This window comes from Salvelinus sp. IW2-2015, unplaced genomic scaffold, assembly GCF_002910315.2.
Source record: "Salvelinus sp. IW2-2015 unplaced genomic scaffold, ASM291031v2 Un_scaffold7505, whole genome shotgun sequence".
NCBI lineage: Eukaryota > Metazoa > Chordata > Actinopteri > Salmoniformes > Salmonidae > Salvelinus > Salvelinus sp. IW2-2015.
In genome coordinates this window covers 1-9,101 of record NW_019948765.1, presented here as the reverse complement: position 1 = coordinate 9,101, position 9,101 = coordinate 1, and the positions used below count along the sequence as shown (strand labels likewise).

At 39.3% G+C, this 9,101-nt stretch overlaps 1 long non-coding RNA gene across 1 annotated transcript; it reads right to left on the bottom strand.

Annotated features, from left to right (window-relative positions):
- Positions 1 to 382: 382 nt before the first annotated feature.
- LOC139027110 (uncharacterized) lies at positions 383 to 9,095 on the bottom strand. Its single transcript, XR_011479150.1, has 4 exons — positions 8,926 to 9,095; positions 1,721 to 1,750; positions 1,630 to 1,689; positions 383 to 1,406 (listed from the first exon to the last, which is right to left on the bottom strand). It is a non-coding gene; the product is annotated as an uncharacterized lncRNA (long non-coding RNA).
- Positions 9,096 to 9,101: the final 6 nt, after the last annotated feature.

The window sequence follows — 9,101 nt, the reverse complement described above, 5'->3', positions numbered from 1 at the left end:
TATTCCTTAATTTAACAGCACCGTTAGGCTAACCAACGTCTGGCTGCGTCCATAATGGCACACTATTCACTATACACACTATAACGCACTACTTTTGACCATAACATATGCATTTTAATGGCAAGCATAGACGTGATAAATCTTTGATCAGATAGTGATTGGATCATCTCGATGGGATAATGACAACCACATGTTAGTACCAGGTATAAACAGGGCTAGGAGATACACTTCTCGGTCAATCCTATGATGATATGTCATTGGTCAATCGTATTGTGGTTATGAAGATGATATGGGAGGGATGGCTCCAAAAGATCCTTCTTTGTTCTCCATCTAATTTTGAAAGCTATTGTGTCATTGAGAAGAACCAACCTGACTGAAAAGGTCCATTTTAGAAGGGTTTTGATTAATCAAACTCACAATCCACAAACATTGCATGTTTAATTGAAAAAAATAAATAAATGAGAAAACATATAACACACATTTTAAGTCACTGTTTTGTACAGTAAACTATATTATCTGTAAAACCCAATGTTCAGAACCAAATGAAACAGTCCTTTAGAATCTTCACACAACGTCTTCGACCTGTTACAGAGAATGCACTACGTATGACTTTTACATTAATGACGGTTTCAATGACAAATAAGCAACTTTAACTTATCCTTTTACATCATAAGAAGAACCCACATCATAATAAACACAACATCATTTTTTTTTGGGGGGGGGGGGGACATTTACAAAATCCATCAATACACAATTACCATCCATTGATTCTCACAGATGCTGTGGAGAATCTTGTTTAAAATATGGTAAAAAATACCAATTGCTCTGCAGGATTGTTTTCTGTATATGTACATGATGTCTTTTATAATTGTGCATGGGCTGTGTGATTGTGTACACACATTGATATCTACATACAGGTTATGTGATAACAACAAATAAATACAGAAATATGCTCAATTCATGTTTGTCACTGTGACTCAAAACATGTGAAATGTTGAATTTCAAATATACAGTAGCTTCAATATGAAACAGTATTCGATCTCTGAGAGTTATCTGGATTTCCTGCTTAGCATGTGGAGCCAAGCCGTCTCTGACGCAGCTGACTGTAAAATCTGGAGAAGAGTTGGGAGTTTGCAAGGCAAATGACTGTCGGCTGCTTTCTCCCCTTTTAGACTGATTCCACAGGGATCCTGATTGCTGTTCCTTTGTTTCTTATGTTCCCCATGAAACTGCAGTCTCATTTATCAGACAGCTCTATCCATAATAGTATTCTGTATTCTGAGAGGCCTATTTCACAGCCTGATGCCTCCTCATACCTTCTCATCTGATCTTCCTCAGCCTCATACCTCCTCATCTCATCTTCCTCAGCCTCGTGCTTCCTCATCTCATGTTCCTCAGCCTCATACCTCCTCATCTCTCTTCCTTGCTCATACCTCCCCTTCATCTTCTCAGCCTCATACCTCTCAACTCATCTTCCTCAGCCTCGTTTTCCTCATCTCATGTTCTCAGCTCATACCTCCTAATTTCCCTCAGCCTCATACCTCTCTTCTTATCCTTCTCAGCCTCATGCTTCCTCATTCCATGTTCTAGCCTCATATTGTACCTCCTCAACTCATCTTCTCAGCCTACTTCCTCATCTCATCTTCCTCAGCCTCATACTTCCTCATTGCATGTTCCTCAGCCTCATACCTCCTAACTCATCTTCCTCGCAGCCTCGTACTTCCTCATCTCATGTTCCTCAGCCTCATACCTCCTCATTTCCTCAGCCTCATACCCTTCTTCTCATCCTCCTCTGCCTCATGCTTCCTCATTCATGTTTCCTCAGCCTCATATTGTACACTCCTCAACTCATCTTCCTCAGCCTCTGCTTCTCATCTCATCTTCCTCAGCCTCATTTGTACCTCCTCATCTATGTTCCTCACATCATGCTTCCTCATCTCATCTTCCTCAGCCTCAATACTTCTCACTCATCTTCCTCAGCCTCATGCTTCCTCATCTATCTTCCTCACCTCATACTTCTCTCATCATGCCATGTTCCTCAGCCTCATACTGTACTTCTCATCTCATCTCCTCAGCCTCATACTTCCTCATGCCATTTCCTCAGCCTCATTACTTACCTCCTCATCTCTCTTCCTCAGCCTCATACTCTCAATCATCTTCCTCAGCCTCATGCTTCCTCATCTCATCTTCCTCAGCCTCATGCTTCTCATATCATCTTCCTCTAGCCTCATACCTTCTCAGCCTCATGTTCCTCATCATCATCCTCCTCAGCCTCATACTTCCTCATCTCACCTCCTCAGCCTCACACTTCTCATGCTCATCTCCTCAGCCTCATATCTCATCTCATCTTCCTCGCTCATACTCCTCATTCTCATCTTCTAGCCTCACACTCCTCATCTCATCTCCTCAGCCTCATACTTCCTCATCTCATCTCCTCAGCCCATCTTTCTCATCTCATCTTCCTCAGCCTCATGCGGTTCTCTTTATCCTCTTTTTTAGCGCATTGATGACTGGTTGAAGAAGTGCTCTTGGTCTTTCTTCTTCAGCACTTGCTTGAAGCGCTGGTCGCGGCCGTACTTTTCAGAAAACTCTTTGAAAGTTGACCTGGCAATAGAGAAAGGAAGAGATCATCCTAGAGAAAGTGTGGAGGGAGGGAGGGGGAGGGAGGGTGGGATGCGAGGAATGTAAGTCAACAAACGAGGTCTATATACGGGGGTACCGTACTGAGTCAGTGGCGGGTGTACAGGTTAGAGGTAATTTATACATGTAAGTATACATATGGAAGCATGTAGTAACCCAAAAAAGTGTTAAATAAATCAAAAATTATTTTATATTTTGAGATTCTTCAAAGTGCTTTGCCTGATGACATCTCTGTACACTCTTGACAAAGCATTAGACCGGTGGAAATCTGTTCACCGTGTCTTTGTGAGACGCAGAGTGTGGTTCCCACCATAAAGAATGGAAGAGGAGGTGTGATGGTGTGGGGGTGCTTTGCTGGTGACACGCTCAGGATTTATTTAGAATTCAAGGAACAACATAACCAGCATGGCTACCACAACATTCTGCAGAATATTGCCATCCCATCTAGTTGCGCTTAGTGGGACTATCATTTGTTTTTCAACAGGATAATGCCCAACACACCTCCAGACTGTGTAAGGCTATTTGACCAAGAAGGAGAGTAATGGAGTGCTGCATCAGATGACCTGGCCTTCACAATCACCCACCTCAAACCAATTGAGATGGTTTGGGATGAGTTGGACCGCAGAGTGAATGAATAGCAGCCAACATGTGCTCACATATGTGGGGAACTCTTCAAGACGGTTGGAAAAGCATTCCAGGTGAAGCTGGTTGAGAGAATGCCAAGAGTGTGCAAAGCTGTCATCAAGTCAAAGGGTGTCTCCATTGAAGAATTTAAAATATAAAATATATTTTGATTTGGTTACTACATGTGTACATGATTCCATATGTGTGTTTTCATAGCTGTGATGTTTTCACTATTATTCCACAATGTAGAAAATAGTAAAAAATAAAGAAAAACCAACGAGTAGGTGGGTCCAAACTTTTATATGAAGCTATTTAGTATTATAGTAGTATTATGAAGCTGAGTTGAATAGTTAAATCCCCTCTGTACTTGCATTTCTATGACACAGTTAGCTTCAGGTTTTACCTGGTGTGATTTTGACTCTTCTAGAAGTTTTCTATACTGGTCTTTTGCTTGCAGCAGTTTGCTCTGCTTCTCCTTGTGTTCTTCCTTCATCCTCACTTTGACAAACTGGTCAAACACCTGGAGACGAGGAACATAGGTCACGATTGGCACAAGAAAATGACTTTGAAGATCCTTTCGCGAGACAAAGATGACGGCTGGTTCCTAATCTCCTTTACTGTCGACTTTAACTCCTCTCACATTCACTGACAGGATAAATCAAATCAAATCCTATTGGTCGGATACACTTATTTAGCAGAATGTTATTGCGGGTGTAGAAATGCTTGTGTTCCCAGCTCCAACAGTGCAGTAATATCTAACAATTCACAACAATACACACAAATCTAAAGTAAAAGAATGGAATTAAGAAATAGATAAATATTAGTACAAGCAATTTCAGAGTCCGGGTAATATTATATATATTATATTATTTATATAATATATATATATATATATATATATATATATATATATATATATATATAATATATATAGTATATTATCAATGCTCAGTATATGTATGGATGTATATGACATTATGGACAGTATGTGGATAGAATATGTAGTATATCTGAAAATACTTGGATAGAATACTATATGTACAGCAATAGTTGAATAGGATGGACTTGACTAGATACAGTATTATACATATGAAATGGGTAAAACAGCATGATAATTACTAAAGTGACAGTGTTCCATGTTTATGTACGTAGGGCAATGCGGCAGTTAGCCTAGTGGTTAGAGCGTTGGACTAGTCACCAAAAGGTTGCAAGATCAATCCCAGACCTGAAAAGGTACAAATCTTGTCGTTCTGCCCCTGAACAAGGCAGGTTAACCCCACTGTTCCTAGGCTGTCATTGAAAGGAAGAATTTGTTCTTTACTGACTTGCCTAGTAAATATAAAGGTAAAATGAACATTACAAAAACCTAACAATTCATCCCAAAGGTTTTTTGTGGAGTTTTACTAACATAAGGCTTTCACCAAGGACAGGACACAAACGACAGTAATCATATAATTGGTGAGCACATCATTAGAGGGTGTGCTGACCTACCATACTCGTTATTCCTAATCGATCCATAAATTGACACTTGAAAGTCGGATCGGATTTGCCTAAGTAGATGTTATCAAAACACCAATCTCCCTGCATGTTTAAGACCAAACAACTGTAGATTAGGAGCAGCGGGCGAGGGCGTGTCTGTTGTGCTTTGGCTTGTGTCTGTCTGTCCTCAACTTGGGCTTTGGGTCTGTGTCCTCAACTTGGGCTTTGTGTCTGTGTCCTCACTTCGGCTCTTGTGACTGTGTCTCAACTTGAGCTTTGTGTCTGTGTCCTCAACTTGGGTTTGTGTCTGTTCCTCAACTTGGGCTTTGTGCTGTGTCCTCAACTTGGGCTTTGTGTCTGTGTCTCAACTTGGCTTTGTGGACTGTGTCCTACTTGGGCTTTGTTGTCTGTGTCCTCAACTTGGGCTTTGTGTCTGTGTCCTCAACTTGGGCTTTGTGTCGTGTCCTCAACTTGGGCTTTGTCTGTGTCCTCACTTGGCTTGTGCTGTGTCCTAACTTGGGCTTTGTGTCTGTGTCCTCAACTTGGGCTTTGTGTCTGTGTCCTCAACTTGGGCTTTTGTTGTGTCTCAACTGGTTTGTGTCTGTGTCCTCAACTTGGGCTTTGTGTCTGTGTCTCAACTTGGGCTTTGTGTCTGTGTCCTCAACTTGGGCTTTGTGCGTTGTTCCTCAACTTGGGCTTTGTGTCTGTGTCCTCAACTTGGGCTTCGTGTCTGTGTCCTCAACTTGGGCTTTGTTCGTGTCCTCAACTGGGCTTTGTGCTGTGTCCTTCAATTGGTTCTTTGTGTCTGTTCCTAACTTTGGCTTTGTGTCTGTGTCCTCAACTTGGGCTTTGTGTCTGTGTCCTCAACTTGGGGCTTTGTGTCTGTGTCTAACTTGGCTTTGTGACTTGTCCTCAACTTGGGCTTTGTGTTTGTGTCCTCATGGGCTTGTGACTGTGTCCTCAACTTGGGCTTTGTGTCTGTGTCCTCAACTTGGGCTTTGTGTCTGTGTCCTCAACTTGGCTTTGTGTCTGTGTCCTCATGGGCTTTGTGTCTGTGTCCTCAACTTGCAGATGAGGTCTTTGCTTTGTAAGGTTTGTTTTGGCTTTGTCATTTGCCTAGTTGAACACATACCTTTTCATCAAGGTCTACGTACAACATAAACGTTTGCTGTCACTCAGTTAAATGAACATCGGAGGTTGATATTTATTCCCTACCCTTGCCGCTTGTTAGAATTATTGCACAATTGATAGCTTGCTAGATATTATTGCACATTGATAGCTTGCTATATAATTATGCACATTGATAGCTTGTTAGATATTATGCATTGATACTTGTATAGATATTTGCACATTGATAGCTTGTCTAGATATTATGCACATTGATAGCTTGTTAGGATATTATGCACAATGGACAGCTTGTTAGATATTATGCCGAATTGATAGCTGCTATATTTAGGCACATATATAGCTTGCTAGAATATTATGCACATTGATAGCTTGCTATAATATTATGCACATTGATAACTTGCTATATATTAGGCACATTGATAGCTTGCTAGATATTATGCACATGATTAGCTTTCTAGTATTATGCACATTATGCTTTCTAGATATTATGCACATTTGGGTAGCTTGTTAGATATTATGCACATTGAGTAGCTTGTTAGATATTATGCACACATTGATTAGTTGTTAGATATTATGCACATGGATAGCTTATTAGATATATTGCACATTGATAGCTTGCTAGATATTATGCACATTGATAGCTTGCTATATATTAGGCACATTGATAGCTTGCTAGATATTATGCACATTGATAGCTTTTCTAGATATTATGCACCATTGATAGCTTGTTAGATATTACGCACATTGATAGCTTGCTATAAATTTATGACAACTTGATACTTGTTAGATATTATGCACGTTGATAGCTTGTTAGATATTATGCACTATTTTATAGCTTGCTAGATATTATGCACATTGATAGCTTGTTTAGAATTATTATTGACAATGGATAGCTTATTTAGATATTTATGCACATTGATAGCTGCTAGATATTATGCACATGATAGCTGCTATATAATTAGGCACATTGATAAGCTTGCTAGATATTATGCACATTGATAGCTTTCTTAGATATTATGCACATTGTAGCTATTGTTTAGATTAATTGCGACATTATAGCACTCTGCTATAATTATGCACATGATGCTTGTTAGATATTATCGCACATTGATAGCTTGTTAGAATATTATGCACATTGATAGCTTGCATAGATCTATAATGCACATTGATACTTTTTAGATATTATGCACATGGATAGACTTATTAATAATCATGCACATTGTGTAGCTTGCTAGATATTATGCACATTGATAGCTTGCTTATATTAGGCACATTGTAGCTTGCTAGATATTATGCACATTGATAGCTTTCTAGATTATATGCACATTGATAGGTTGTTAGATATTACGCACATTGATAGCTTGCTACTATATTATGCACATTGATAGCTTGTTAGATATTTATGCAATGGCAGCTGTAGATTGTGCACATTGATAGCTGCTATATTAGGCACAATTATATAGCTTGCTAGATATTAATGCACATTGATAGCTTGCTATATATTATGCACATTGATAGCTTGTTAGGATATTTGCACATTAGATAGCTTGCTAGATATTCACATTGAGTTCTGATGATTAGTTTCCTAGATATTAGTTGAATTATGCTTATCGTATATGCACATTGATAGCTTTCTAGATTTATGCACATTAGAGTTGCTAGCTAGGCAAATGTCCATCCCCTTGTTGATCTTATACAGCTAGCAGAAAACAGGCGACAGCAGCAATCTTAAAATGATCAGACCCAAACAATGAGGGAGAAGAGAATGTAACGCTTCCCTTGTATCCAATCAGACGGCTTTAATCGTGACAAATCAGATCTGTTAATGCGTGACCAATTATCAATCAGTTACAATGAATCAATCATTAGTAATTATTTAGATCATATGCAATTATTAACCAATGAGGGGGGAAAAAAATCACCCTCATGACCAATAATCAATCATGACGAACCCGATAATATCATACATGCGCAATTACCCAATCAATGACCAACGCGATAATCAATCATGACAATTAACCATTAATGACCAAACCCGATAAATCAATCATGCCAATTACACCCTCTGACCACCGATTAAATCAATCACGACCAATTAACAATCATGGGCATTTTACAGGAGGACAAACCAGCAGAGTTCACACTGTTATCTCCTCTTGGCAGTTTAATGGTCTCTCTAAAAAATAAATAAATGAGAAAACATATAACACACATTTTAAGTCACTGTTTTGTACAGTAAACTATATTATCTGTAAAACCCAATGTTCAGAACCAAATGAAACAGTCCTTTAGAATCTTCACACAATGTCTTCGACCTGTTACAGAGAATGCACTACGTATGACTTTTACATTAATGACGGTTTCAATGACAAATAAGCAACTTTAACTTATCCTTTTACATCATAAGAAGAACCCACATCATAATAAACACAACATCATTTTTTTTTAGGGAGGGGGGAGGGACATTTACAAAATCCATCAATACACAATTACCATCCATTGATTCTCACAGATGCTGTGGAGAATCTTGTTTGAAATAGGTAAAAAAAAACAATTGCTCTGCAGGATTGTTTTCTGTATATGTACARGATGTCTTTTATAATTGTGCATGGGCTGTGTGATTGTGTACACACATTGATATCTACATACAGGTTATGTGATAACAACAAATAAATACAGAAATAATGCTCAATTCATGTTTGTCACTGTGACTCAAAACATGTGAAATGTTGAATTTCAAAATATACAGTAGCTTCAATATGAAACAGTATTCYATCTCTGAGAGTTATCTGGATTTCCTGCTTAGCATGTGGAGCCAAGCCGTCTCTGACGCAGCTGACTGTAAAATCTGGAGAAGAGTTGGGAGTTTGCAAGGCAAATGACTGTCGGCTGCTTTCTCCCCTTTTAGACTGATTCCACAGGGATCCTGATTGCTGTTCCTTTGTTTCTTTATGTTCCCCATGAAACTGCAGTCTCATTTATCAGACAGCTCTATCCATTAATAGTATTCTGTATTCTGAGAGGCCTATTTCACAGCCTGATGCCTCCTCATACCTTCTCATCTGATCTTCCTCAGCCTCATACCTCCTCATCTCATCTTCCTCAGCCTCGTACTTCCTCATCTCATGTTCCTCAGCCTCATACCTCCTCATCTCATCTTCCTTGGCCTCATACCTCCCCTTCTCATCTTCCTCAGCCTCATACCTCCTCAACTCATCTTCCTCAGCCTC